The sequence below is a fragment of the Rana temporaria genome, chromosome 11, assembly GCF_905171775.1.
Source record: "Rana temporaria chromosome 11, aRanTem1.1, whole genome shotgun sequence".
In the NCBI taxonomy this organism is placed as follows: domain Eukaryota; kingdom Metazoa; phylum Chordata; class Amphibia; order Anura; family Ranidae; genus Rana; species Rana temporaria.
Window position 1 is genome coordinate 160,278,670 of NC_053499.1, and position 27,690 is coordinate 160,306,359.

Here is a 27,690-nt window from a genome sequence, read left to right on the forward strand (position 1 = left end):
AAAAAGGACGCCAATTTTGTTTGGGAGCCACGTCGCACGACCGCGCAATTGTCAGTTAAAGCGACGCAGTGCCGAATCGCAAAAACTGCCAAGGTCCTTTACCTGCGTAACGGTCCGGGGCTGAAGTGGTTAACGGCGAAATTTAAAATGAAATTCCAATAGCTCTAATTTATTAGTTAGTTATTATTAGTTAGTTATTCTTTAGAATCTTCTTTCTTATTTTTGAGTAACAAATGACCAAAAAAAAAAAAAAAAACAATAAACAAATGAAACGAAAACAAAGTAATTTTGCGGCAGTGCACATGTGCCGCCGGAACCTCCGGTCTTCTGGTTTCTCCAAGCCAATGATTGAAAATGAATTGGATCCGATGAATTGAAGAAGGCAGCCAGTCAGTAGGAGAGGCCAGCAGTGGCAGTTTAGCCATGGCCCAAAGAAGGTGCCTGCGCCTTTAAGAGCTCATTAGCTATGCGGTGGTTGCGTCACTGCACACATGTGTAAAGAGATATAACAGGAAGGACTGCGCTCCCTATAAAACCACCGCACACCAATGTGCCTCTGATACTTCCTCGTCTCTAAACCACCTCCTTCTCCTCTCGCTGCATTCTTCCCCATTGCTGGAAACTCTTCGCACTCTTCGCCTTTATCTCTCTACTTTTTGTACTTTTTTTTTTATGCTTTTTTGTTGTTGTTTTGTTTCTCCTGCGGATTGGGAGAAAACTAAAGTGGACGGGCTGCTGACAGCGATGGAGGAGTTGTAGGTGTCACCTGAGCAGAGATGACAGGAGGGAGTCGGGGGAACCTGTACAAGCGACAACCAAGTAAGTCCCGCACCGCGCACCGTGCACCTGTCACCAGCGCTTCTCGCTCTGGTCGAAACTTTTTAAAAAGGGGGGGGGGGTGTCATAGGCAGGGCTGCTGTTAGAAATCATGGGGCCCCGTACAGCCTATCTGGAAGGGTCCCCCAATTATCAAAACAATGGGGTAGATTCAGGTACAGCTGCGCGCTCCTTACGGAGGCGCAGTGTACCCTTTTTACCCTGCGCCTACGCAAATTATTTGCGCTACGCTTCATTCATGAAGCAGTAGCCACGTAATTTGCGTGGGAGCTCCTCAAAAATGCCCTGCGTAAGGGCGCCTAATGTAAATGATCCCGTAGGGGGCGGGAATCATTTAAATTAGGCGCGTTCCCGCGCCGAGCGTAGAGCGCATGCTCCGTCGGGAAACTTTCCCGACGTGCATTGCGGTAAATGGCGTTGCAAGGACGTCATTTGCTTCAAAGTGAACGTGAATGGTGTCCAGCGCCATTCACAAATTAACTTACGCATACGACGTAAAATTTAAACCTCGCGACGCGGGAACGACGGGTATCCTTAGCGTTGGCTGCCCCTGCTTTTAGCATGTGCAGCCTTACGCGAAACCCGACGTACGCAAACGACGTAAACTGCGTACGCAGGGTTCGCGTAACGTTGTGAATCGGCGTTAGTATGCAATTAACTATGGTTACGCAGACGCAATTGCTTCTTGAATCTGGGCCAATATTTTCACTTCAAAATACGCTAAAATCATTACATTTAAAAAAAAAATTTAGTTATAATTAAAGAAATAAATACATTTTTAGAATGATTTTATTTTACGTTGTAATTATTTATTATATGAATGTTTAAATATTATTATATATTTTTTTAAAGGACAGGGAAGCTGGCAGTGCCACGGAAGGAGGTGGCGTGGCACAGTGACGGGGGGGGCACAGGGGGGTGGGATCAGAAGTAAGCAGAACAGGGAGGGGATCGGTGCGGGGGGGGTGTAATTACAGCAACGATGCCCTGTGTCTCTCCCTGCAGCAGCTGAAAGCCAGTGGAAAAGAGAAACCATCTTTCTGTAATTGCCCCCCCCGCGCGACCACACAGATTCCTCCGGCCTGTGTGCCCCATCATTGGTGTCAGTGGGAGGAATAGTGTCCCATCATTGGTGTCAGTGGGAGGAATAGTGTCCCATCATTGGTGTCAGTGGGAGGAATAGTGTCCCATCGTTGGTATCAGTGGGAGGAATAGTGTCCCATCATTGGTGTCAGTGGGAGGAATAGTGTCCCATCGTTGGTGTCAGTGGGAGGAATAGTGTCCCATCATTGGTGTCAGTGGGGGGAATGGTGTCCCATCATTGGTGTCAGTGGGAGGAATAGTGTCCCATCATTGGTGTCAGTGGGAGGAATAGTGTCCCATCATTGGTGTCAGTGGGAGGAATAGTGTCCCATCATTGGTGTCAGTGGGAGGAATAGTGTCCCATCGTTGGTATCAGTGGGAGGAATAGTGTCCCATCATTGGTGTCAGTGGGAGGAATAGTGTCCCATCATTGGTGTCAGTGGGAGGAATAGCGTCCCTTCATTGGTGTCAGTGGGAGGAATAGTGTCCCATCATTGGTATCAGTGGGAGGAATAGTGCCCCATCATTGGTGTCAGTGGGAAGAATAGTGTCCCATCATTGGTGTCAGTGGGAGGAATAGTGTCCCATCATTGGTGTCAGTGGGAGGAATAGTGTCCCATCATTGGTATCAGTGGGAGGAATAGTGTCCCATCATTGGTGTCAGTGGGGGGGAATAGTGTCCCATTATTGGTGTCAGTGGGAGGAATAGTGTCCCATCATTGGTGTCAGTGGGAAGAATAGTGTCCCATCATTGGTGTCAGTGGGAAGAATAGTGCCCCCATCATTGGTGTCAGTGGGAGGAATAGTGTCCCATCATTGGTGTCAGTGGAAAGATAAGTGTGCCTTATTTTTGGTATCAGTGGAAGAGATGACGCCTTGTCATTGAAATGAAATGAATGACTTGTATAGCGCAACGCATGCGAACTGAATCGCCTCTGGGCGCTTTTTCCAGCCAGTATCTGCTTGGCTGGTGCGGTCATTTTTACCCCGTAGGATCATGACACGCTAGGGACACACAGTCATACACACATATATACATATATACTGGGCCAATTTGGACGAGATCCAATTTATCTACCAGCATGTCTTTGGAGTGTGGGAGGAAACCGGAGTACCCAGAGGAAACCCACGCAGGCACAGGGAGAACATGCAAACTCCAGGCAGATGGTGTCGTGGTTGGGATTCGAACCAGCGAACCTTTTGCTGCTAGGCGAAAGTGCTACTCACTGCACCACTGTGCTGCCCACCATTGGTGTCAATGGTGGGAATAGTGGCCCCAAGACAAGCAAAGGGCCACAGTATGGAGACCACTGGCCTTATTATGAAATCACCAAATACCTTTCCTGATAATAAGTTGGAATAGGATTTGCATGGAGGGATTTATGGGCACAGCGGAGGCGATCAGGCTGGAGGTCACCGATCCCATAATAACGGTTATCAGTAGACTATCAAGAATCACGCAGGAGGCGGGGCAAAGATCAAAGTCTACAGAAAAAAGATTCTTCCGCCTCGGAATCCTCATATGATGTAGAAATGGAATCACATTATACACAAGTTTCTCCAATTCAGCTGAAATGCATTTGAATTTTTGTTGAGGGAACGGCGATCCGCAGCGCAGTCTTATCAATTCTATACAAAGGATGGAGCAGGGGGCGGACTGAAAACTCATGGGGCCCCCGGGCGTGCCTCAATGGTCAGTCCGCCCCCTGGGATGAAGCCATTTAGGGCCGAGCTACACGAGGGATTGGATAATCTCTTTCTATGGAGATATCTTATGTAGCCGGAGCTACATAAGAGACCTCCAACCAGTGGCGTCTCTAGGGGGTGGCTATTGGGGCCATCGCCCAGAGTCCTTTGCCGCAGGGTCCCTGCCTAACCAGCGGTGAGCGAGCGGGCTGAATGAGAGAGGCGGATGAGAGGAGAGAAGGACTCCACATCCCCGCTCTTCCCGCCCTCACAGCCAGTCCTCTTCAAAAAGGTTGGTGACCACTGCTATGGGCTCTGGTCCATCTTTTGCAGACCTAGCAACGCCCCTGCCTCCAACAATATAATCATCAATGCTGGCGCTAAAAAAAAATTTGGGGGGGGGGGGGTACAAACAAGCTTAAAAACAAATCAATTGCAGCCACTGTGCCATCAAACGCAGCCACTGTACCCATAAATTGCCACCAGTGTGCCCATCAAAACGCAGCCACTGTGCCCATCAATTTCTACCAGTGTGCCCATCAATTGACGCCTCTGAACCCCGCACAAGCCGCGGGCATTGCGGGACTCTGTTTTCCTGGGACTCTGGATCATATTGCAGGACGGTCCCGGCGAATCATCGGGTAAATTAAGCGGCCGCGAGGCCTCTGTGGGGGGCGAGGCCTAAGGCGGCGATCTCCTAATTTGCCTAATTAGAGAGCCGCCTCTGAATTCTGCCAGGGTATGTAAACTTATGAGCACGATTGTGGGTTTTGGAAGTCCCACATTGAGAGCTCTGTCATTTTATCTGGTTCAACCTGTAAGACTCATTCTGATTGGTTGCTTTTCTGCTCCTCCTTCTTCTTCTTCTTCTTCTCCGAACCCTTTGCAGGTCTCTAAAGATAAAGGTAAAACTGCAGATAATTAGTATGAGAATCAGACAACCCCTCGGACTTCTCCAAAAGAGGAAGTGTCGCCTGCGAGCGTCGCCTCCACACACAGATCCCCTTTCACAGCTGCTTTGAATATTTCTCTGCTTGTTGTTTTTTTTTTTTCTTGATGTAGAAACTTCGGAAGATTCTGTTTATCGCAGCGAGAAAATGAACGTTTTTTTATTATAGAGATGGTATTTCCCAGTGTGTGGTGTTTATATTCTTCCTCCGTGTTCTGGTGTGGTGGTCGCTGACTTCGTGACCTTATTTACTTTTAGAAGTAACAGTGTGCATGCGGGCAACATGGGACACCTACCATCATATTGGTCAGAAGTCTCTTCTGTGCATTCCTCTGGTGCTAGTTTCACTTAACCACTTCCATACCGGGCACTTTCACCCCCTTCATGCCCCCCCAAATACCGGGCACTTTCACCCCCTTCCTGCCCCCCAATACCGGGCACTTTTACCCCCTTCCTGGCCCCCCAAATACCGGCACTTTCACCCCTTCCTGTCCCCCAATACCGGGCACTTTCACCCCCTTCCTAGCTCGCAATACGGACACTTTCACCCCCTTCCTGCCCCCCAAATACCGGGCACTTTCACCCCCTTCCTGCCCTCCCCAATACCGGGCACTTTCATCTCCTTCCTGCCCCCCCCAATACCGGACACTTTCACACTCTTCCTGCCCCCCAATACCGTGGACTCCCCCCCTTCCAGCCCTCCCCAATAACGGGAAATTTCACCTCCTTCCTGCCCTCCCCAATACCAGGCACTTTCACCCCCTTTCTGCCCTCCCCAATACCGGGCACTTTCATCCCCTTCCTGCCCTCCCCAATACCGGGCACTTTCATCCCCTTCCTGCCCCCCCCAATACCAGGCACTTTCACCCCCTTCCTGCCCTCCCCAATACCGGACACTTTCACCCTCTTCCTGCCCCCAATACCGGGCACTTTCACCCCCTTCCTGCCCCCCCAATACCAGGCACTTTCACCCCCTTCCTGCCCCCAATACCAGGCACTTTCACCCCCTTCCTGCCCCCAATACCAGGCACTTTCACCCCCTTCCTGCCCCCCCCCAATATTGGGCACTTTCATCCCCTTCATGCCCCCCCCAATACCAGGGACTTTCACCCCCTTCCTGCCCTCCCCAATACCAGGCACTTTCACCCCCTTCCTGTCCCCCCCAATACCGGGCACTTTCATCCCCTTCCTGGCCCCCCAATACTCCTTTCAGGTTAAAGCATCTGCAGACAGATCCATTTCCTTTAAATACCAGTTCACCTTGTACCAAAACGCGTAATATCATTTCTGTTTGCTCATCAGCAGGATTCCCTGAAAGAGGAAGTGGCTGTCTGTGTATGAGAGGCGCACACGCGCTTCGCTCTTATCTCCAGCTCTGCACATATAGTGGTGTCACTAGGATTTTGTAATAGAAGCCTTTCTCAACCTTCTATACACCAGAGGAAACAATAATGTCCAGGTCTTGGGGAACTCCTCAAAAAAACATGGCAGGGCTGTCTAAATGCGTAGGTGCGTGAATTGGGGCAGCCGGTAGGGGCCCCAGTGCATTACTTTGCCCAGGGGCCCATGATGCAAATAAGACGGCCCTGCCTTATGGTGGTGTCTTTTTGTGGTATAGGAGCGCTGGACTTTGTCATGACTTGTTGTAAATGTTTATGTGGTGTTTGGTCCTAGAGACTGCTCTCCAACCACTGCGTAGTCCAGCAGGGCTTGACAAAGAAGCTGGGCGGCTCTGAAACGCGTAGCCACGTCCCCTTCCACCCTCCTGCGCTGATGTCACTTCTGCCTGTTCTCCTCTTCTGTGACTGTCTAATTACTGTCTGTGCTGACCCAACTTCTCCACCCTTCGTTCACAAAGGAGGAGCAGGGCTTGACAAAGAAGCAGGACGACCCTGAAACGCGTAGCCACGTCCCCTTCCAGCCTCCTGCACCGATGTCACTTCTGCCTGTCCTCCTCTTCTGTGACTGTCTAATTACTGTCTGTGCTGACCCAACTTCTCCACCCTTCGTTGACAAAGGAGGAGCAGGGCTTGACAAAGAAGCTGGGCAGCTCTGAAACGCGTAGCCACCTCCCCTCCCAGCCTCCTGCACTGACGTCACTTCCAGTCGGCTCGTCACTGTGCTCCACAGCTCCCGACCGCTTCCCGCTTCCTGTATGCTGAAGCTTTCTATTCCATCCAGCAGCTGTGGAGCAGGGCTTGACAAAGACCCGGGCAGCTCTGAAACACGTAGCCACGCCCCCTTTCCAGCCCCTGGAACTGATGTCACTTCCAGTCGGCTCCTCACTGCGCTCCACGGCTCCCCGCCCGCTTCCTGTATGCGGAGGCTTTCCATTTCATCCACCAGTTGTGAAGCCCTTCTACCTTCCTCTTCTGTAATTATCTAATTACTGTCTGTGCTGACCCAGCTTCTCCCCCCCTCCTTGACAAAGGAGGAGCAGGGCTTGACAAAGAAGCAGGGCGACTCTGAAACGCGTAGCCACCTCCCCTCCTGCGCTGATATCACTTCCAGTCGGCTCCTCACTGCGCTCCACGGCTCCCGACCGCTTCCTGTATGCGGAGGCTTTCCATTTCATCCACCAGTTGTGGAGCCCTTCCACCTTCCTCTTCTGTGACTGTCTAATTACTGTCTGTGCTGACCCAGCTTCTCCGCACTTCCTTGACAAAGGAGGAGCAGGGCTTGACAAAGAAGCAGGGTGACTCTGAAACGCGTAGCCACGTCCCCTCCCAGCCTCCTGTGCTGATATCACTTCCAGTCGGCTCCTCACTGCGCTCCACAGCTCCCGACCGCTTCCCGTTTCCTGTATGCTGAAGCTTTCTAATCCATCCAGCAGCAGTGTAGCAGGGCTTGACAAAGACCCGGGCAGCTCTGAAACACGTAGCCACACCCCCTTTCCAGCCCCTGGAACTGATGTCACTTCCAGTCGGCTCTTCTCTGCGCTCCACGGCTCCCGACCGCTTCCTGTATGCGGAGGCTTTCCATTTCATCCAGCAGCTGCGGAGCCCTTCCACCTTCCTGATTGGACTGACCGACTTTGGGCGCAGAGTTTTTGGCCCGCAGAAGATACTTTTGAGACACCGCTCCAGGAAGAGTCAGAAACCCGAGCACAACTCCTCCCCTTTCTTATACATCATAGCCTTCTCCTCTTCTGTGACGGTCTAATTACTTTCCGTGCTGACCCAGCTTCTCCACCTAGGGGTGGTCCGCACCCCACCTCCCCCCACCGCACCCCCACTGCTGATGGCTCTTGAGAGTTGTACTGTGGCAGGGTGACGTGATGTTTTCCTGCTGTCCCCTCCCTGCTGCCCCCCCTTACCTTTCCTGCTGTCCCCTCCCTCCAGCCATGATCTGCCTGCATTGCATAGAGGAGCACAGAGGCCCAGTATTGACGTCACTGGACCTACAATGAGGTGTGTAATGGAAAAGGGTAAAATAACTTGATGGAGGGGGGAGGGGGAATAGCAGGGAAGGCCTGATATAAGTAGATTTGGCACTTTAATTGGCTACATTATAAAGGAGGAGAGGAGGACACGCCCCTCTCTCTCCCGTCTTCTGTTATATGGAAGGAAAGTAAACGCTCTGGCTGGTCGGCGACTAGCGGCCCTGCGCGGCTGAGAACTGGGCGAGCCGCTGACCGGAGGATGGCGGTGATGTAACTTCCTCCTCCTCGGAAGTCAGCAATGCCGAGCAGAACGAGCGCAACGCCGGACCTGCGAGTTTCGTCATCACAGACTGACAGCAGGAATGGAGGAAGCTTTCCTCTCTATAGTGCTGCCGACATCCTTCCCGGGCAATACGGGGGCAAGATGCCCGCCCCCCGCCCCCTCCCCCGACTGGGGGGCGTTCATTTCCTGAATCATCGTGTACCAGGGATGCGCCGATCGATCAGCCGCCGAAAATCATCAGTGCAAAATAGGGTTAGGGTTGCCGATAAAAAAAAAAAAAAGAGCCCCCTATTGACCTTAATGCAAAATCACAACCCGTTGACTTCAATGCAAAATCGCGTTCATTGACTCCATTGCAAAAATCGCATCCCATTGACTTCAATGCAAAATAGTGTCCCATTGACTTCAATGCAAAAACACCTCCTACTGACTTCAATGCCAAATTACACCCCGCAAAAAAAAAAAACGCTTCCCACTGACTTCAATGCAAAAACGCTTCCCGTCGACTTCAATGCAGTGCCCCCTATTGACTTAATTGCAAAATTGTGTCCCATTGACTTCAACACAAAAATACCCCCTACTGACTTCAATGCAAAATCGCGGCCCGTTAGACTTCAGTGTAAAAACGCGTCCCATTGACTACAATGCAAAAATGCTTCGATGCTAAATGACCCCCTATTGACATCAAGGCACAATCACGTCCCGTCGACTTCACTGCAAAATCGCGTACATTGACCTCAGTGCAGAATTGCTTCCCATTGACATCGATGCAAAAACACGTCCTGTTGACTTCATTGCAAAAATCGCATCCTATTGTCTTCAATGCAATATAGTGTCCCATCGATTTCAATGCAAAAACACCCGCTATTGTATAAGTAAAAAATATATATATTCTCTATTTTATAATAAAAAAAAATTCATGAAGAATCTTGATTTTGTTTATTTTTTTATGGGATAGGTTTTATAGCAGAAAATAAAAAATGTTGTTGTTTTTTTCTTTATTGTTTAATAAATGATAATAAAAAAAATATATATTTAACATTTTCTATATTATTTAATAAAAAATAAAATACCACCAATTGAAAATGTAGCACAATAAATTTTGGCCAAAATTTATGAAGAAACTTGATTTTGTTTATTTTTTTATGGGATGTGTTTTATAGCAGAAAATAAAAAATGTTGTTGTTTTTTCTATATTGTATAATAAATAATAATAATAATACTAATAATATTAATAATAATAATAATAATAATAATAATAATAATAATAATAATAAATAATAAAAAAATATATATTTAACATTTTCTATATTATATAATAAAAAATAAAATACCACTAATTGAAAATGTAGCACAATACATGTTGGCCAAAATTTATGAAGAAACCTGATTTTGTTTATTTTTTTATTTTTTATGGGATATGAATTTTTTCAGCGCAAAGTAAAAAATATATATTTTTTTAAGTTCTCTCTATTATATAATAAAAAAATTAAATTTATGAAGAAGCTTGATTTTTTATGGGATATGTTTTATAGCAGAAAATAAATAATGTTGTTTTGTTTTCTATAGTGTATAATAAATAATAATAATAATAATAATAAATAATAATAAAAATATATATATATATTTTAAATTTTCTATATTATATAATAAAAAATAAAATACCACCAATTGAAAATGTTGCACAATACATTTTGGCCAAAATTTATGAAGAAACTTGATTTTGCTTATATTTTTATGGGATGTGTTTTATAGCAGAAAATAAAAAATGTTGTTGTTTTTTCTATAGTGTATAATAAATTATACTACTACTACTACTACTACTACTACTACTACTACTAATAATAATAATAATAATAATAAATAATAATAAAAATATATATATTTTTAATTTTCTATATTATTTAATAAAAAATAAAATACCACCAATTGAAAATGTAGCACAATACATTTTGGCCAAAATTTATGAAGAAACTTGATTTTGTTTATTTTTTTATGGGATGTGTTTTATAGCAGAAAATAAATAATGTTGTTTTGTTTTCTATAGTGTATAATAATAATAATAATAATAATAATAATAATAAATAATAATACAAAAAAAAAATATATATATATATATATATATATATATATATATATATATATATATATATATATATATTTTTTTTTAATTTTCTATATTATATAATAAAAAATAAAATACCACCAATTGAAAATGTAGCACAATACATTTTGGCCAAAATTCATGAAGAAACTCGATTTTGTTTATTTTTTTTTATGGGACATGATTTTTTTCAGCGCAGAGTAAAAAATATATATATTCTCTATTTTATAATAAAAAAAAAATTCATGAAGAATCTTGATTTTGTTTATTTTTTTTATGGGATATGTTTTATAGCAGAAAATAAAAAATATTGTTTTTTTTTTTTTTTTAATATTGTATAATAAATAATAATAAAAAAATATATATTTAACATTTTCTATATTATATAATAAAAAATAAAATACCACCAATTGAAAATGTAGCACAATACATTTTGGCCAAAATTTATGAAGAAACTTGATTTTGCTTATATTTTTATGGGATATGTTTTATAGCAGAAAGTAAAAAATATATATATTTTTAATTTTCTATATTATACAATAAAAAATAAAAAAAAACAGCAGAGGGGATCAAATACCACCAGCTCTTTTTGTGAAAAAAAAAAGGACCAAAATTGTATTTAAATACAGTGTTGCACGACGCAGTGCCCTATCGCAAAAAATGGCCTGGTCATGAAGAGGGGGGGGGGGGGTTGGTAAACTTTCCGGAGTTGAAGGGGTAACATGCGAGCGAACCAGCCTGTCAGGCGCCACTAAAAACATCTGAGCCGCGTTTGACAAAAGAGGTCATTACTCAATTTCCTTCTCTTGTTTTAAACTTTTTTTATGCAAAGCCGAAGCCGCACCGCCGCACTTGTCGCTGTGACATTTCAAAGGTGAGTGCTGATGCCATTTACTGAAAATAGCTCAGGTTGTTGCTATTTTTGGACGCAGGGCGAGGTGACGGCGCGGCGCTGTATTCCATTCGGTGTATTTTGGTCCCCTAGAAGGAGCCGTGTAGTTGGGTGTCGCGGTCAAACGCAGGCTATCGAAACCAGCGCCGCTCAAACGCATGCGTTGCGTACAAAAGATCTGCCTTACGAAGGCATCATTTAGATGTGCGGTTGGAGGGCGGTAAAAATGCGCGTTTGGGACACATGTTTAGCCGCCTGCCGACCTCACTATCTTAAGCTGAAATAGGCAGATTCAGGGATAGCGCCACAAGTGCCCCGCAATGCACGCGGTTGCGGCCCGTTTGCTGGCAAAATTGGGGTTAAAACCGTTGGCGAGGAGGCGACACATCGCTTCCCCACCGCCGGCCGGTAGCCTCTGAAACGCGATCCAAAACGCGGATCATTCACAGCAAAGGTAGATTGAGACGCAACAGTTAAATCTACACAAACGCAGGTGAGAAACACCCAACCACACGGGCCCAGAGGGGAGTCCCGGGTACGGTGTCAGCGACATTCCCGGGGTGCCAGTAATTGGGAATCAGTGGAGTGATTTGGGTGATATTGATTTTTTTGCCGCAAAAATTACCAATTGAACTATTGGCAACATTTTGGCAAAGCAGAAATTCTCAATTTGAACGAATTGATCTGCTTAGATCTGCCCATAAAAAGTCCCCCCCCCCCCCTTTGTTGTGTATTTTATCGTTATTTGTATACCGTCTCTTTAAACTGCGACCTGTATTATAATTTGTATTATTATTTTATTAGTATTAATGTATTTTTTTTAATCATTATTATTATTTGTTTTATTTTTATTATTATTATCATTATTATTTTTATTAATGTATTATTATTTTATCATTATTATTATTATTATTATTATTATTATTAATAATAATAATAATAATAATGATGTATTATTGTTTTATAATTAATATTATTATTTTTATTATTGTAATTATTCATGTATTATTATTTGTTTTATTTTTATTATTATCATTATTATTTTTATTAATGTATTATTATTAATAATAATAATAATAATGTATTATTATTATCATTAATGTATTATTATTTTATCATTATTATTATTATTATTATTATTATTATTATTATTATTATTATTATTATTATTAATTTATTATTATTATTTTTTATTATTATCATTTTTATTTTTAATGATGTGTTTTGATTTTATTATTATTATTGTAATAATTCATTATTAATATTTTGTTTTATTTTTATTATTATCATTATTATTTTTATTAATGTATTATTATGTTATCATTATTATTTAATTATTACTAATGTATTATTATTTTATCATTATTAATAATAAAATAATAGAAACAACGGGCCAGATTCATGTAGATTTGCGGCGGCGTATCGTATCCCGTTTACGTTACGCCGCCGCAAGTTTCCAGCGTAAGTGCTTGATTCACAAAGCACTTGCGTGTAAACTTTCCGCGGCGTAGCGTAAAACCATCCGGCGCAAGCCCGCCTAATTCAAATGGGGCGTGTACCATTTAAATTAGGCGAACGTTCTGCGCATGCTCCGTTTGGAAATTTCCCGCCGTGCTTTGCACGAAATTACGGCTCCCCAACGTTTTTTGAACGGCGAGGTGCGTAATGTACTTACGCAAAAAATAAATAAAAAATTAAAATTTGACGCGGGAATGACGGCCATACTTTAACATGGATGGTGTAATTTTACACCATCTAAATAGCACACTTAACTCTACGACGGGAAAAACCGACGTAAGAGAATGCGACGAATGCGCGTACCTTCGTGGATCGCCGTAAACAGCTAATTTGCATACCCGATGCTGGAAAACGACGCAAACTCCACCCAGCGGCGGCCGAAGTATTGCATCCTAAGATCCGAAGGCGTACGCCTGTCGGATCTTAGCCAAATGCCGTCGTATCTTGTTTGTGAATTACAAATAAACATACGACGCAGCAAATTTGAACGTACGCCGGAGTATCAGCAGATACTCCGGCGTACTTATTCTGTGAATCTGGCCCAACAATGATAAAATAATAACACATTATTATTAATAATATATAATAATAATAATAATAATATTATTAATAATGAAATAATAATAATAATAACAATTATAATTCATTATTATTATTTGTTTTATTTGTATTATTATAATTATTATTTTTATTATTATTTTTATTATTATCATTATTATTTTTATTTACGTATTATTAGTTCATCATTCTTATTATTAATAATGTATTTTTATTTTATCAATAATAATAATAATAATAATAATAATAATAATAATAAATAATAAATAATAATGAAATAATAATAATATTAATAATGAAATAATATTGAAATAATAATAATAATCATCATCATAATAATAATAATGAAATAATAATAATAATGAAATAATAATAATAATGAAATAATAATAATGAAATAATAATAATCACTGGTTCAGGCCCGATTTCAGCCCGAACTTTGGCTGAATTGGGACCTGAAATGGACTTAAAGACGCACAGAACCTTTGTGTGATTGGCTCCGCCCCGGAGATGTGTGATCCGGCTCCATAGAGAGATGGTCACAATCTCCTGCTATGCGAATTGGATGCGAGGAAACCCACATTGAATTCTCGATAGTGTGAACCCGGCCTGAAGGATCTGCTACTGACCGCTTGGTGCCTTCAGAGGTCTAGTGAAGTCCATTCCTCGATGGGTTATGGTGGGATATTTTTTTTTTTATAGCGCAAAAAATAAAAACCGCAGAGGTGATAAAATACCACCAAAAGAAAGTTCTATTTGTGGGGGAAAAGGGACGTAAATTTTGTTTGGGAGCCACGTCGCACGACCGCGCAATTGTCAGTTAACATGACGCAGTGCCGAATCACAAAAAATGAAGGGGGCAAATTCTTATACAGCTATTGTGTTCTGACAGCCTGTACCCGCCGCTGTCAGATCCCTGAAGAGTGCCAACATCTAATAGAGCCAACAATTTTTCCACCCAGTTCCTTCCATTCTTATCTCAAAGGACATCCGGTGGGAGGGAGGCAGTAGAGGGAGGGAGTAGAGGGAGGGAGTAGAGGGAGGGAGGGAGGCAGTAGAGGGAGGGAGTAGAGGGAGGGAGTAGAGGGAGGGAGGCAGTAGAGGGAGGGAGGGAGTAGAGGGAGGGAGGGAGGCAGTAGAGGGAGGGAGGGAGGCAGTAGAGGGAGGGAGGGAGGCAGTAGAGGGAGGGAGGGAGTAGAGGGAGGGAGGCACGAGAGGGAGGGAGGCAGTAGAGGGAGGGAGGGAGGCAGTAGAGGGAGGGAGGGAGTAGAGGGAGGGAGGGAGGGAGGCAGTAGAGGGAGGGAGGGAGTAGATGGAGGGAGGGAGGCAGTAGAGGGAGGGAGGCAGTAGAGGGAGGGAGGGAGTAGAGGGAGGGAGGCAGTAGAGGGAGGGAGGGAGGCAGTAGAGGGAGGGAGGGAGTAGAGGGAGGGAGGCAGTAGAGGGAGGGAGGCAGTAGAGGGAGGGAGTAGAGGGAGGGAGGGAGGCAGTAGAGGGAGGGAGGGAGTAGAGGGAGGGAGGGAGTAGAGGGAGGGAGGGAGGCAGTAGAGGGAGGGAGGGAGTAGAGGGAGGGAGTAGAGTGAGGGAGGCAGTAGAGGGAGGGAGGGAGGCAGTAGAGGGAGGGAGGCCGTAGAGGGAGGGAGAGAGTAGAGGGAGGGAGGCCGTAGAGGGAGGGAGGCAGTAGAGGGAGGGAGGGAGTAGAGTGAGGGAGGCAGTAGAGGGAGGGAGGGAGTAGAGGGAGGGAGGGAGGCAGTAGAGGGAGGGAGGGAGGGAGGCAGTAGAGGGAGGGAGGCAGTAGAGGGAGGGAGGGATTAGAGGGAGGGAGGCAGTAGAGGGAGGGAGGGAGTAGAGGGAGGGAGGGATTAGAGGGAGGGAGGCAGTAGAGGGAGGGAGGGATTAGAGGGAGGGAGGCAGTAGAGGGAGGGAGGGAGTAGAGGGAGGGAGGGAGTAGAGGGAGGGAGGCAGTAGAGGGAGGGAGGGAGGCAGTAGAGGGAGGGAGGCAGTAGAGGGAGGGTGCTGATAGGACCACCCATGGCTCAAATTTTTTTCAGTTCACCAGGAGATGGCTGAAATTCGTTCCATGTACGGCAGACTCTATGCTCAGCGCCATAACTCTGTGTGATAGAGCTTGTTGCGCAACCAATATGGCGGCATTCCCCATCTCTCTAGCCTTCATTTCAAAGGCTGTTCCTCTTGTGAGACAAAATGCTAATTATTAATGAAAAATAAAAACTACAACCTGCAAAAAGTTGCGGGATGCTCATGACCTCGTTGATCTAATATGGGCACGTGGACAAAGTAGGTCAATGAGCACCCCCACTCGTTTGTATGCGTCATGTGACGGTGAGTAATCTCCTTCCCACAGCTGGTTGGCCCATCAATGACAGTAAACTTCCAGGTTCGAACCAAATCAAGGTCATCTCACGAGGCCATATTAGGTCAATGATGTCACAAGCATCCCCGGCCCTTTGTATACATCAGTTGCAAGGTGGGGAATCATCTGACCGCAGCCCATCAGTCCAGCAATGGCAGCCAACTTTTGGATTCAGACCAAACCCAAGCCTGAACCCAAGCTCACCACATGTGGCCAAATGAGGTCAATGATGTCACGAGCATCCCCCCCCCCCCCCCACTTTGTATTCATCAGCTGAGAGAGAGGAATCTCCCCAACTCCTTGGCTTAGCAATGGCAGCCAACTTTTGGGTTAGGACCAAAACAATGCCAAAGGTCAAGCTCACCACATGTGGCCATATTAGGTCAAGGATGTCCTTGGAAACCCCTCCCCTTTTTATACATCTTTACGGGGTCAGGATGTAGGTCAATTATGTCATTTTCATCCCTGCCCCTTTGTATATATCAGTTGCAGGATGGGGAAATTTCTGCCCCCAGCTCATTGGCCCAGCAATGACAACCATCTTCTGGGTTGGGGCCAAAAAACGCCCAAACCCAACACATGTGGCCATAGTAGGTCAAGGATGTCCTCGGAATCCCCTCCCATTTATATACAGTAAATTTTTAGGGGGTGGGGAATCTCCTAGCTGCAGCTCATTGGCCCAGCAGCAGGGCTGGACTGGGACAAAAATTTGGCCCTGGATTTCATCCAGACCGGCCCACTGACAGGTTTCTCCAATGTGGGCGGCCAGGCAGGGAAAGGAGGTGAACGCTGCGGGGAGGTAGAGGAGGTAAACGCTGCAGGAGGGAGAGAAGGTGAACGCTGCAGGGAGGGAGAGGAGGTGAACGCTGCGGGGAGGGAGAGGAGGTAAACGCTGCAGGAGGGAGAGAAGGTGAACGCTGCAGGGAGGGAGAGGAGGTGAATGCTGCGGGGAGGGAGAGGATCTGAACACTGCGGGGAGGGAGAGGATCTGAACACTGCGGGGAGGGAGAGGAGGTGAGCGCTGCGGGGAAGGGGGAGACAGAGGAGCGGAGGGGGCGGCGGCCGCTGTCACTGAAGCCGGCCCACTGAGCCATCGGCCCACCGGGAAACTCCCTGTTGTCCAGATGGCCAGTCCATCCCTGCCCAGCAGTGACAGTCAACTTTTAAGTTCGGACCAAACCCCAAGCCCAAGCTCACCACATGTGGCCATATTAGATCACATGGATGTCATGAGAATTCCCTCCCCTTTATATACATCATTAGAGAGTGGGGGATCTCCTAGCTGCAGCTCATTGGTCCAACAGTGACAGACAACTTTTAGGTTCCAGACCAAGCCCAAACCCAAGCTCACCACATGGCCATACTAAGTCAAGGACGTCAAGAGCATCCCCACCCCTTTATATATGTCCCCCCCCCCGCTCATTGGCCCAACATTAACAGGTGACTTTCCGGTTAGGACCAGACCCAAGCTCATCTCTAGTAGGCTTGGACATTTCTCACTTCTATCGAGCTGAATGAGTCTAAAAACTTGGCCAGCAGTTGGTGAATGTTGGGGGTCCAATATTTGGTCTTGGTGCCCTACTGGAAATTCGATTTCAATAGATGAGTCTCGGGGCAATCACAAGCAAACAAGCCTCATTAGCCCAGTAGTGACAGCCAACTTTTGGGTTCGGACCAATCCCAAACCCAAGCTCACCACATGGCCATACTAAGTCAAGGGCGTCAAGAGCTTCCCCACCCCTTTATACATATTCAGCCCCCCCCCCCCTCGTTTATTGGCCCAAACGGGTGACTTTCAGGGTAGGACCAGACCCAAGCTCCTTGTAGGCTTGGACATTTCTCACTTCTATCAAGCTGTCATTGAACGAGTCTAAAAACTTGGCCAGCAGTTGGTGAATGTTGGGGGTCCAATATTTGGTCTTGCACAAGGGGGGCCCCTTGGTGCCCTACTGGAAATTCGATTGCAATAGATGAGTCTCAGGGCAATCACAAGCAAACTAGCCCCATTGGCCCAGCAGTGACAGCCAACTTTCAGGTTCGTACCAAACCAGAGGCCAAGCTCACCACATGGCCATACTAGGTCAAGGACGTCAAGAGCATCCCCACCCCTTTATATATGTTTAGCCCCCCTCCCCCCGCTCATTGGTCCAACAGTAACAGGTGACTTTCCGGTTAGAACCAGACCCAAGCTCATCTCTAGTAGGCTTGGACATTTCTCACTTCTATCAAGCTGAATGAGTCTAAAAACTTGGTCAGCAGTTGGTGAATGTTGGGGGTCCAATATTTGGTCTTGGTGACCTACTGGAAATTCGATTTTCAATAGATGAGTCTCAGGGCAATCACAAGCAAACAAGCCTCATTGGCCCAGCAGTGACAGCCAACTTTTGGGTTCGGACCAAGCCCAAACCCAAGCTCACCACATGGCCATACTAAGTCAAGGGCGTCAAGAGCTTCCCCACCCCTTTATATATATGCAGCCCCCCCCCCCCGTTTATTGGCCCAACGGGTGACTTTCAGGGTAGGACCAGACCCAAGCTCCTTGTAGGCTTGGACATTTCTCACTTCTATCAAGCTGTCATTGAACGAGTCTAAAAACTTGGCCAGCAGTTTTTGAATGTTGGGGGTCCAATATTTGGTCTTGCACAAGGGGGGGCCCCTCGGTGCCCTACTGGAAATTCGATTGGAATAGATGAGTCTCAGGGCAATCACAAGCAAACTAGCCTCATTGGCCCAGCAGTGACAGCCAACTTTCAGGTTCGTACCAAACCAGAGGCCAAGCTCACCACATGGCCATACTAGGTCAAGGACGTCAAGAGCATCCCCACCCCTTTATATATGTTTAGCCCCCCTCCCCCCGCTCATTGGTCCAACAGTAACAGGTGACTTTCCGGTTAGAACCAGACCCAAGCTCATCTCTAGTAGGCTTGGACATTTCTCACTTCTATCAAGCTGAATGAGTCTAAAAACTTGGTCAGCAGTTGGTGAATGTTGGGGGTCCAATATTTGGTCTTGGTGACCTACTGGAAATTCGATTTTCAATAGATGAGTCTCAGGGCAATCACAAGCAAACAAGCCTCATTGGCCCAGCAGTGACAGCCAACTTTTGGGTTCGGACCAAGCCCAAACCCAAGCTCACCACATGGCCATACTAAGTCAAGGGCGTCAAGAGCTTCCCCACCCCTTTATATATATGCAGCCCCCCCCCCCCCCCGTTTATTGGCCCAACGGGTGACTTTCAGGGTAGGACCAGACCCAAGCTCCTTGTAGGCTTGGACATTTCTCACTTCTATCAAGCTGTCATTGAACGAGTCTAAAAACTTGGCCAGCAGTTTTTGAATGTTGGGGGTCCAATATTTGGTCTTGCACAAGGGGGGGCCCCTCGGTGCCCTACTGGAAATTCGATTGGAATAGATGAGTCTCAGGGCAATCACAAGCAAACTAGCCTCATTGGCCCAGCAGTGACAGCCAACTTTCAGGTTCGTACCAAACCAGAGGCCAAGCTCACCACATGGCCATACTAGGTCAAGGACGTCAAGAGCATCCCCACCCCTTTATATATGTTCAGCCCCCCCTCCCCCCCTCATTGGCCCAACAGTAACAGGTGACCTTCAGGTTAGGACTAGACCCAAGCTCATCTCTAGTAGGCTTGGACATTTCTCACTTCTATCGAGCTGAATGAGTCTAAAAACTTGGCCAGCAGTTGGTGAATGTTGGGGGTCCAATATTTGGGTCTTGCACAGGGGGGGGGGGCCCTTGGTGACCGATCTGGAAATTTGATTGCAATAGATGAGTCTCAGGGCAATGACAAGCAAACTAGACGTGCCTTCTTCTTGAACAAGGCCGTGTGTGTGGCCCATAAAGTCCATCTGACGAGAGGGAAGGGAGGTCGCAGCCGAAAGTGCAGTACGAGGAAGGAAGTGGACGCAGTGGAGCAGAAAGCCGAGCAGCGGGGGTGGGGGCAGAGCAGAATCATATAGACCAAAAAAAAAAGCAGAAGCAAAGAAACAACAAGGAAGAAGTTCAGAGCTTTCTCCATGTGTCTGGTGACAGAACGGCCCGAAGGCACCTGGGACAAGATGGTGGTGAGTGAAGGGGGAGGGGAACGGTGACAGGTGCTCTTCCTGGACTTTAGGCAAGGCTTCGGCTGTTTGCGGCTCTTTCTTTTGCAACTGGCCGGTCCTCATCGGAGGGGGAAATACAAATGTCGGCATCTACTGAACACCAGACTCTCTCCAACCTGGTCTGTTTCAGATCCTGGCGTTTCCCGTGTGGGGGGGGGGGGGGGGGGCGTAACGGACAGCCGGGCAGCTGACAGCATGAGGTGAATGTTAGGATCAGAATTAAAGCTGAACTCCGGGATAAGAAAACTCTAAATCCATTCATTGTGTGTATTCTTCCCGAATATCGGAGATCTTTGTGTATTACTTCAAGATCTGTGCAGTAATCCGGTGTGAGACTTCCTGTAATGAAGACCGCTCGCTGCTGCTCTCGCTCCTTGTGCAGGGGGACCGGTCTTGTCTCCGCCCCCTCCTGTAGCTTTCTGCAGGAAGTCTGCAATGGGTGGAGCCTGCTTGACCCCTCCCACAGCTCTGCTCTCTCTCTCTCCCTGTGCAGGGGGACCGGTCTTGTCTCCGCCCTCTCCTGTAGCTTTCTGCAGGAAGTCTGCAATGGGTGGAGCCTGCTTGACCCCTCCCACAGCTCTGCCCTCTCTCCTTGTGCAGGGGGACCGGTCTTGTCTCCGCCCTCTCCTGTAGTATTCAGCAAGCAGCCTGTAGAGGGTGGAGCCTGCTTGACCCCTCCCACAGCTCTGCCCTCTCTCCTTGTGCAGGGGGACCGGTCTTGTCTCCGCCCTCTCCTGTAGTATTCAGCAGGCAGCCTGTAGAGGGTGGAGACTGCTTGACCCCTCCCACAGCTCTGCTCTCCTTCCTTGTGCACAGCCTGTAATGGGTGGAGCCTGACTGACCCCTCCCACAGCTCTGCTCTCTCTCTCCTTGTGCAGGCTGACTGGTCTTGTCCCCACCCCCTCCTGTAGTTTTCTGCAGGAAGTCTGTAGTGGGTGGAGCCTGCCAGACCACTCCCACAGCTCTGCTCTCTCTCCTTGTGCACAGCCTGTAATGGGTGGAGCCTGCCAGACCCCTCCCACAGCTCTGCTCTCTCTCTCTCTCTCCTTGTGCAGGGTGACTGGTCTTGTCTCTACCCCCTCCTGTAGTTTTCTGCAGGAAGCCTGTAATTGGTGGAGCCTGTTGGGTCCCGCCCACAGCTCTGCGCTCTCTCCTTGTGCAGGGAGACTGGTCTTGTCTCTACCCCCTCCTGTAGTTTTCTGCAGGAAGCCTGTAATTGGTGGAGCCTGTTGGGTCCCGCCCACAGCTCTGCTCTCTCTCCTTGTGCAGGGAGACTGGTCTTGTCTCTACCCCCTCCTGTAGTTTTCTGCAGGGAGCCTGTAGTGGGTGGAGCCTGCCAGACCCCTCCCACCGCTCTGCTCTGCTCTCTCCTTGTGCACAGCCTGTAATGGGTGGAGTCTGCCAGACCCCTCCCACAGCTCATTCTCATAATAATTTGCGCTGCAATTGCAGCAAACCGCATTGTGTGAAGCTCGTTGCCCAGAGGAGGCTCCTGCTCTTTTTTTGGTAACAATTTTCACATGATGCAGTTTTGCGTCGCAACAATCGCTGGCACTGCGTTTCGGTGCCACTGAACACACATGCTGCAATTATTCCGCCCCTGACCCCAACTCACCAGATGTGAATGGGGCCCTATTGTTGCAGTATAGACAAAGCTGACCTGGGAAACCATATTAAACAGAACATGTCCCCCCCCCCTTACATCAGGTGTCCCCATCAGAGTGCCCCCTTACATCAGGTGTCCCCATCAGAGTGCCCCCTTACATCAGGTGTCCCCATCAGAGTGCCCCCTTACATCAGGTGTCCCCATCAGAGTGCCTCCTTACATCAGGTGTCCCCATCAGACTGCCCCCTTACATCAGGTGTCCCCATCAGCGTGCCTCCTTACATCAGGTGTCCCCATCAGACTGCCCCCTTACATCAGGTGTCCCCATCAGAGTGCCTCCTTACATCAGGTGTCCCCATCAGAGTGCCCCCTTACATCAGGTGTCCCCATCAGAGTGCCTCCTTACATCAGGTGTCCCCATCAGACTGCCCCCTTACATCAGGGTCCCCATCAGTGTGCCTCCTTACATCAGGGTCCCCATCAGAGTGCCCCCTTACATCAGGTGTCCCCATCAGAGTGTCCCCTTACATCAGGTGTCCCCATCAGAGTGTCCCCTTACATCAGGTGTCCCCATCAGAGTGCTCCCTTACATCAGGTGTCCCCATCAGAGTGTCCCCTTACATCAGGTGTCCCCATCAGAGTGCCCCCTTACATCAGGTGTCCCCATCAGAGTGCCCCCTTACATCAGGTGTCCCCATCAGAGTGCCCCCTTACATCAGGTGTCCCCATCAGAGTGCCCCCTTACATCAGGTGTCCCCATCAGAGTGCCCCCTTACATCAGGTGTCCCCATCAGAGTGTCCCCTTACATCAGGTGTCCCCATCAGAGTGTCCCCTTACATCAGGTGTCCCCATCAGAGTGTCCCCTTACATCAGGTGTTCCCATCAGAGTACCCCTTAGATCAGGTGTCCCCATCAGAGTGCCCCCTTACATCAGGTGTCCCCATCAGAGTGTCCCCTTACATCAGGTGTCCCCATCAGAGTGCCCCCTTACATCAGGTGTCCCCATCAGAGTGCCCCCCTTACATCAGGTGTCCCCATCAGAGTGTCCCCTTACATCAGGTGTCCCCATCAGCGTGTCCCCTTAAGTCAGGGTCCCCATCAGAGTGCCCCCTTACATCAGGGTCCCCATCAGAGTGCCCCCTTGCATCAGGTGTCCCCATCAGAGTGTCCCCTTACATCAGGTGTCCCCATCAGTGTGCCTCCTTAAGTCAGGGTCCCCATCAGAGTGTCCCCTTACATCAGGTGTCCCCATCAGAGTGCCCCCTTACATCAGGGTCCCCATCAGAGTGCCCCCTTACATCAAGTGTCCTCATCAGCGTGCCCCCTTACATCAGGTATCCCCATCAAGAGTTCCCCCTTAAATCAGGAGTCCCCATCAAGAGTGCTCGTTTACATCAGGTATCCCCATCAGAGTCAAGTGTCTGGATCAGACTGGCTGATGGATAAGTGGATGCGCTCACACAGACCTCCGTGGCACAATTATAATTAGGAGGGGGGGTGGGCGGCACTACACCCCAGCACCCTATAAGATCCGGCCCTGGTTTTGGTAAATCTAAATGAGATTGTACAATCAGATTGTAAAGTGTATGAGCAGCTTCCCGGTGATCAGATCTGTCCGGCATGTCCTAAGGGGAGCAGAGCGGCGTGTATTCGGCTTTCACTCCATGGAGGTTGTGGGTGGAGATGACGTCACCGGTGGCAGGGGATGCCAAGGGGCGGAGCCAAGGCTGCAGATAACAACGATTAGTGTGGACATTGTTCTCCTTTTCACCCAGGATCGATCTCGCCAATCTCTCCAACAGAAACCGGTTTTACCCGCAGCAAATACCCGTCTGAGATCGGCCAATCGGGATGTCTGCTGCTTAAAGCTGAACTCCGGGGGAAAGCCAAAGGATTTGTCTGTCTGTCCATCCAGTCCCGAGATTCACACAGCCCTGCCACAAAGTACAGCCTTGTCTAGCAGGGAAGGGAATCTGATCTTTCCCCGCTGCAGTTTCACTTTTACTTACAGGCAGTGGGGTAGATTCAGGTACATTTGCGCATTTCTCACGGAGGCGCAGCGCACCGTTTTGCCGCTGAGCCTCCGTAAATTACCTGCGCTACGCTCGATTCACGGAGCAGTAGCTCCGTAAATTGCGTGGGCGCTCCTGAAAAATGCCCGGCGTAATCGTGCGTAATTTAAATGATCCAGTAGGAGGCGTGGATCATTTAAATTAGGCGCGTTCCCGCGCCGAGCGTAGTGCGCATGCTCCGTCGGGAAACTTTCCCGACGTGCATTGCGGTAAATGACGTCGCAAGGACGTCATTTGCTTCAAAGTGAACGTGAATGGCGTCCAGCGCCATTCACGATTCACTTACGCAAACAACGTAATTTTCAAATTTCGAGACGCGGGAACGACGGGTATACTTAGCATTGGCTGCGCCTACTAATAGCAGGGGCAGCCTTACGCAAAACCCGACGTACGCAAACGACGTAAACTGCGTACGCAGGGTGCGCGTACGGTTGTGAATCGGCGTGAGTATGCAATTTGCATACTCTACGCTGACCACTACGGGAACGCCACCTAGCGGCCTGCGTAAGAATGCAGCCTAAGATATGACGGCATAAGAGCCTTATGCCGCGCATATCTTAGGCTGCAGTCGGCGTATCAAGGTTCCTGAATCAGGAGAAGTCGATATGCCGGCGCAAGTAAGCAATTGCGCTGCGTAACTATGGTTACGCAGACGCAATTGCTTTTTGAATCTACCCCACTGACAGCAGGTGCTCTATTTTTGTGTGTGTGTGTGTGTGGGAGGGGGGGGGGGGGGTTTAAACAAACCCTGACCTCTCCCACCCCGGCCAATCCGGTTGCTTCTCCTCCCGGCCAATCCGGTTGCTTCTCCTCCCGGCCAATCCGGTTGCTTCTCCTCCCGGCCAATCCGGTCTGAAAACCATTTTCCTGATTGGCCGGGTGGAGAAGCAGAAAGATGATAGCGATTGTTGATTCACTATTGTCACACAAGTGGGTGGGATGGGGGAGCAATGCTCTGCGCCCCAAGCCCAACTTTTTAGAAGCCAATTAGAGCCTCCGGCTCGTATCATGTGCTTCTAAAAAAAAAAAAATAACTGATAGAAATCCATGCGTCCGGCGCCCTGCCTGTAGATTAGGTGCCAGGCGCATGTAAATTAGAGGGGGGGGGGAGGGGCTGCCGCTGCTTACAGGTCTCCACCCTGTGACTGGACAGTGAATGGAGAAGCAGAAGATTGATGAGTTCATGTCTCTGACGCTCTGCTCTCTCCTCCTATCAGCATACTTATTGCACTGTAGCACACCTGATTGGCTCCTTGTGCTGCTTCTCCTTTTACAAGGATGAGCTTTGCTGTACAGGTGCTGCAAAAATCAGAGGCCCACTCATTTATAAGAGATGTATGGGGTTTGTTTTTTAATCATACTTCCCTCGGGGGATGCAACATCGGCCCCCGCCGCCGGCTCCAAGGCTGAAAACGAAGCGATCAAACAATAGTCAATAAATGTCCTCCCGCGCGTGAGCTGCCAGTGCGCCCCCTGTGCGCGCGGCGCGCTCTGTCTCAATGAGACTCGGCTGATCAGTGCTGCCTATCAGTGTAACCTAACAGTGCCCATCAGTTCCCATCAGCAACACCCATCTGTGCCACCCATCAGTGCCACCTACCAGTGCCCACCTGTGCCACCTATCAATGACCCTAAGTGCTGTCAACCAGTGCCCTTCAGTGCCTCATCATCAGTGGCACCTATAAGTGCTGCCTATCAGTATAACCTAGCAGTGCCCATCAGTTCCCATCAGCAACACCCATCTGTGCCACCCATCAGTGCTGCCTATCAGTGTCACCTAACAGTGGCCATCAGCGACACCCATTTTTTCCACCCATCAGTGCCACCTACCAGTGCCCACTTGTGCCACCTATCAATGACCCTAAGTGCTGTCAACCAGTGCCTTTCAGTGCCTCATCATCAGTGGCACCTATCAGTGCCCATCAGTTCCCATCAGCGACACCCATTTGTGCCCCCTTACATCAGAGTCCCCATCAAAGTGCTCCCTTACATCAGGAGTCCCTATCAGAGTGCCTCCTTAAATCAGGTGTCCCCATCAGAGTGCCCCCTTACATCAGGAGTCCCCATCAGAGTGCCCCCTTAAATCAGGTGTCCCCATCAGAGTGCCTCCTTACATCAGGTGTTCCCATCAGAGTGCCCCCTTAAATCAGGAGTCCCCATCAGAGTGCCCCCTTACATCAGGTGTCCCCATCAGAGTGCCCCCTTAAATCAGGAGTCCCCATCAGAGTGCCTCCTTACATCAAGTGTCCCCATCAGAGTGCCCCCTTAAATCAGGTGTCCCAATCAGAGTGCCCCCTTACATCAGGTGTCCCCATCAGAGTGCCCCCTTACATCAGGTGTCCCCATCAGAGTGCCTCCTTAAATCAGGTGTCCCAATCAGAGTGCCTCCTTAAATCAGGTGTCCCCATCAGAGTGCCCCCTTACATCAGGTGTCCCCATCAGAGTGCCTCCTTACATCAGGTGTCCCCATCAGAGTGCCTCCTTACATCAGGTGTCCCAATCAGAGTGCCCCCTTAAATCAGGTGTCCCAATCAGAGTGCCTCCTTAAATCAGGTGTCCCCATCAGAGTGCCCCCTTAAATCAGGTGTCCCAATCAGAGTGCCCCCTTACATCAGGTGTCCCCATCAGAGTGCCTCCTTAAATCAGGTGTCCCAATCAGAGTGCTCCCTTACATCAGGTGTCCCCATCAGAGTGCCCCCTTACATCAGGGTCCCCATCAGAGTGCCCCCTTACATCAGGTGTCCCAATCAGAGTGCCCCCTTACATCAGGTGTCCCCATCAGAGTGCCCCCTTACATCAGGTGTCCCCATCAGAGTGCCCCTTTACAACAGGTGTCCCCATCAGAGTGCCTCCTTAAATCAGGTGTCCCAATCAGAGTCCCCCCTTACATCAGGTGTCCCAATCAGAGTGCCCCCTTACATCAGGTGTCCCCATCAGAGTCCCCCCTTACATCAGGTGTCCCAATCAGAGTGCCCCCTTAAATCAGGTGTCCCAATCAGAGTGCCTCCTTAAATCAGGTGTCCCCATCAGAGTGCCTCCTTACATCAGGTGTCCCCATCAGAGTGCCTCCTTACATCAGGTGTCCCCATCAGAGTGCCCCCTTACATCAGGTGTCCCCATCAGAGTCCCCCCTTACATCAGGTGTCCCAATCAGAGTGCCCCCTTAAATCAGGTGTCCCAATCAGAGTGCCTCCTTAAATCAGGTGTCCCCATCAGAGTGCTCCCTTACATCAGGTGTCCCAATCAGAGTGCCCCCTTAAATCAGGTGTCCCATCAGAGTGTCCCCTTACATCAGGTGTCCCAATCAGAGTGCCCCCTTAAATCAGGTGTCCCCATCAGAGTGCCCCCTTACATCAGGTGTCCCCATCAGAGTGCCCCCTTACATCTACGTGACATGGAGCGGGATTTATTTTTAGCCTCCTGTGTCGGATGACAAACCTTGCTGCCATTGAGTCGGCTGATTGTTGTTGTTCCAGGTGATGAGCCGCGCATGCAAATCCTCCTCCATTCAGGAAACAAAGAGATACTCAGTGTAACTATCGGGACCGGCCTTGGTGAATGTTACATTGTAGATCAGCCGAGACCCAGAGAAGAAAACGGAGGCGTCTCCCAATGTTTCCTGTAAATAAGAAAGAGGCTGGAAGACTCCCAATCACTCCGTCCAGATAACACATGAATGCAACTCTCTATTCATGAAAGTGTGACTCTGCCCATCAGAGTCCCCCTTACATTGGGGTCCTTATCAGAGTCCCCCTTACATTGGGGTCCTTATCAGAGTCCCCCTCCCCTACATCAGGATCCCCATCAGAGTCCCCCTTACATCAGGGTCCCCATTAGAGCCCCCTATTACATCAGGGTCCCCATCAGAGTCCCCCTTACATTGGGGTCCTTATCAGAGTCCCCCTCCCCTACATCAGGGTCCCTATCAGAGTTCTTCTTACATCAGGATCCCCATCAGGGTCCCCATTAGAGTCCCCCTTATATCAGGATCCCTATCAGAGTCTTCTCTAACACCAGGGTCCCCACTAGAGTCCCTCTTACATCAGGATCCTTATCAGAGCCTCCCTCACATCAGGATCCCCATCAGAGGCCCCCCTTACATCAGTGCCCCAATCAGAGACTCCACTTCCCTCTTACATCAGTATCCCTATCAGAGTCCCCCTTAAATCAGGGTCCCCATCAGAGTCCCCCCTTACATTAGAATCCCCATCGGGGTCCCCAGAGTCC

At 48.3% G+C, this 27,690-nt stretch overlaps 1 protein-coding gene across 4 annotated transcripts in view; it reads left to right on the top strand.

Annotated features, from left to right (window-relative positions):
• Positions 1-523: 523 nt before the first annotated feature.
• Positions 524-27,690, top strand: part of PLCG2 (phospholipase C gamma 2) — a 110,458-nt gene continuing 83,291 nt past the window's right edge. For 3 of the 4 annotated variants that reach the window (XM_040329585.1, XM_040329583.1, XM_040329586.1), the window contains exon 1: positions 524-819. The gene's annotated coding sequence lies outside the window, so the exon portion shown is untranslated. Of the gene's footprint in view, positions 820-19,661; positions 19,746-27,690 lie in introns of those variants that run through there. The other variant, XM_040329584.1, reaches the window with a different exon arrangement.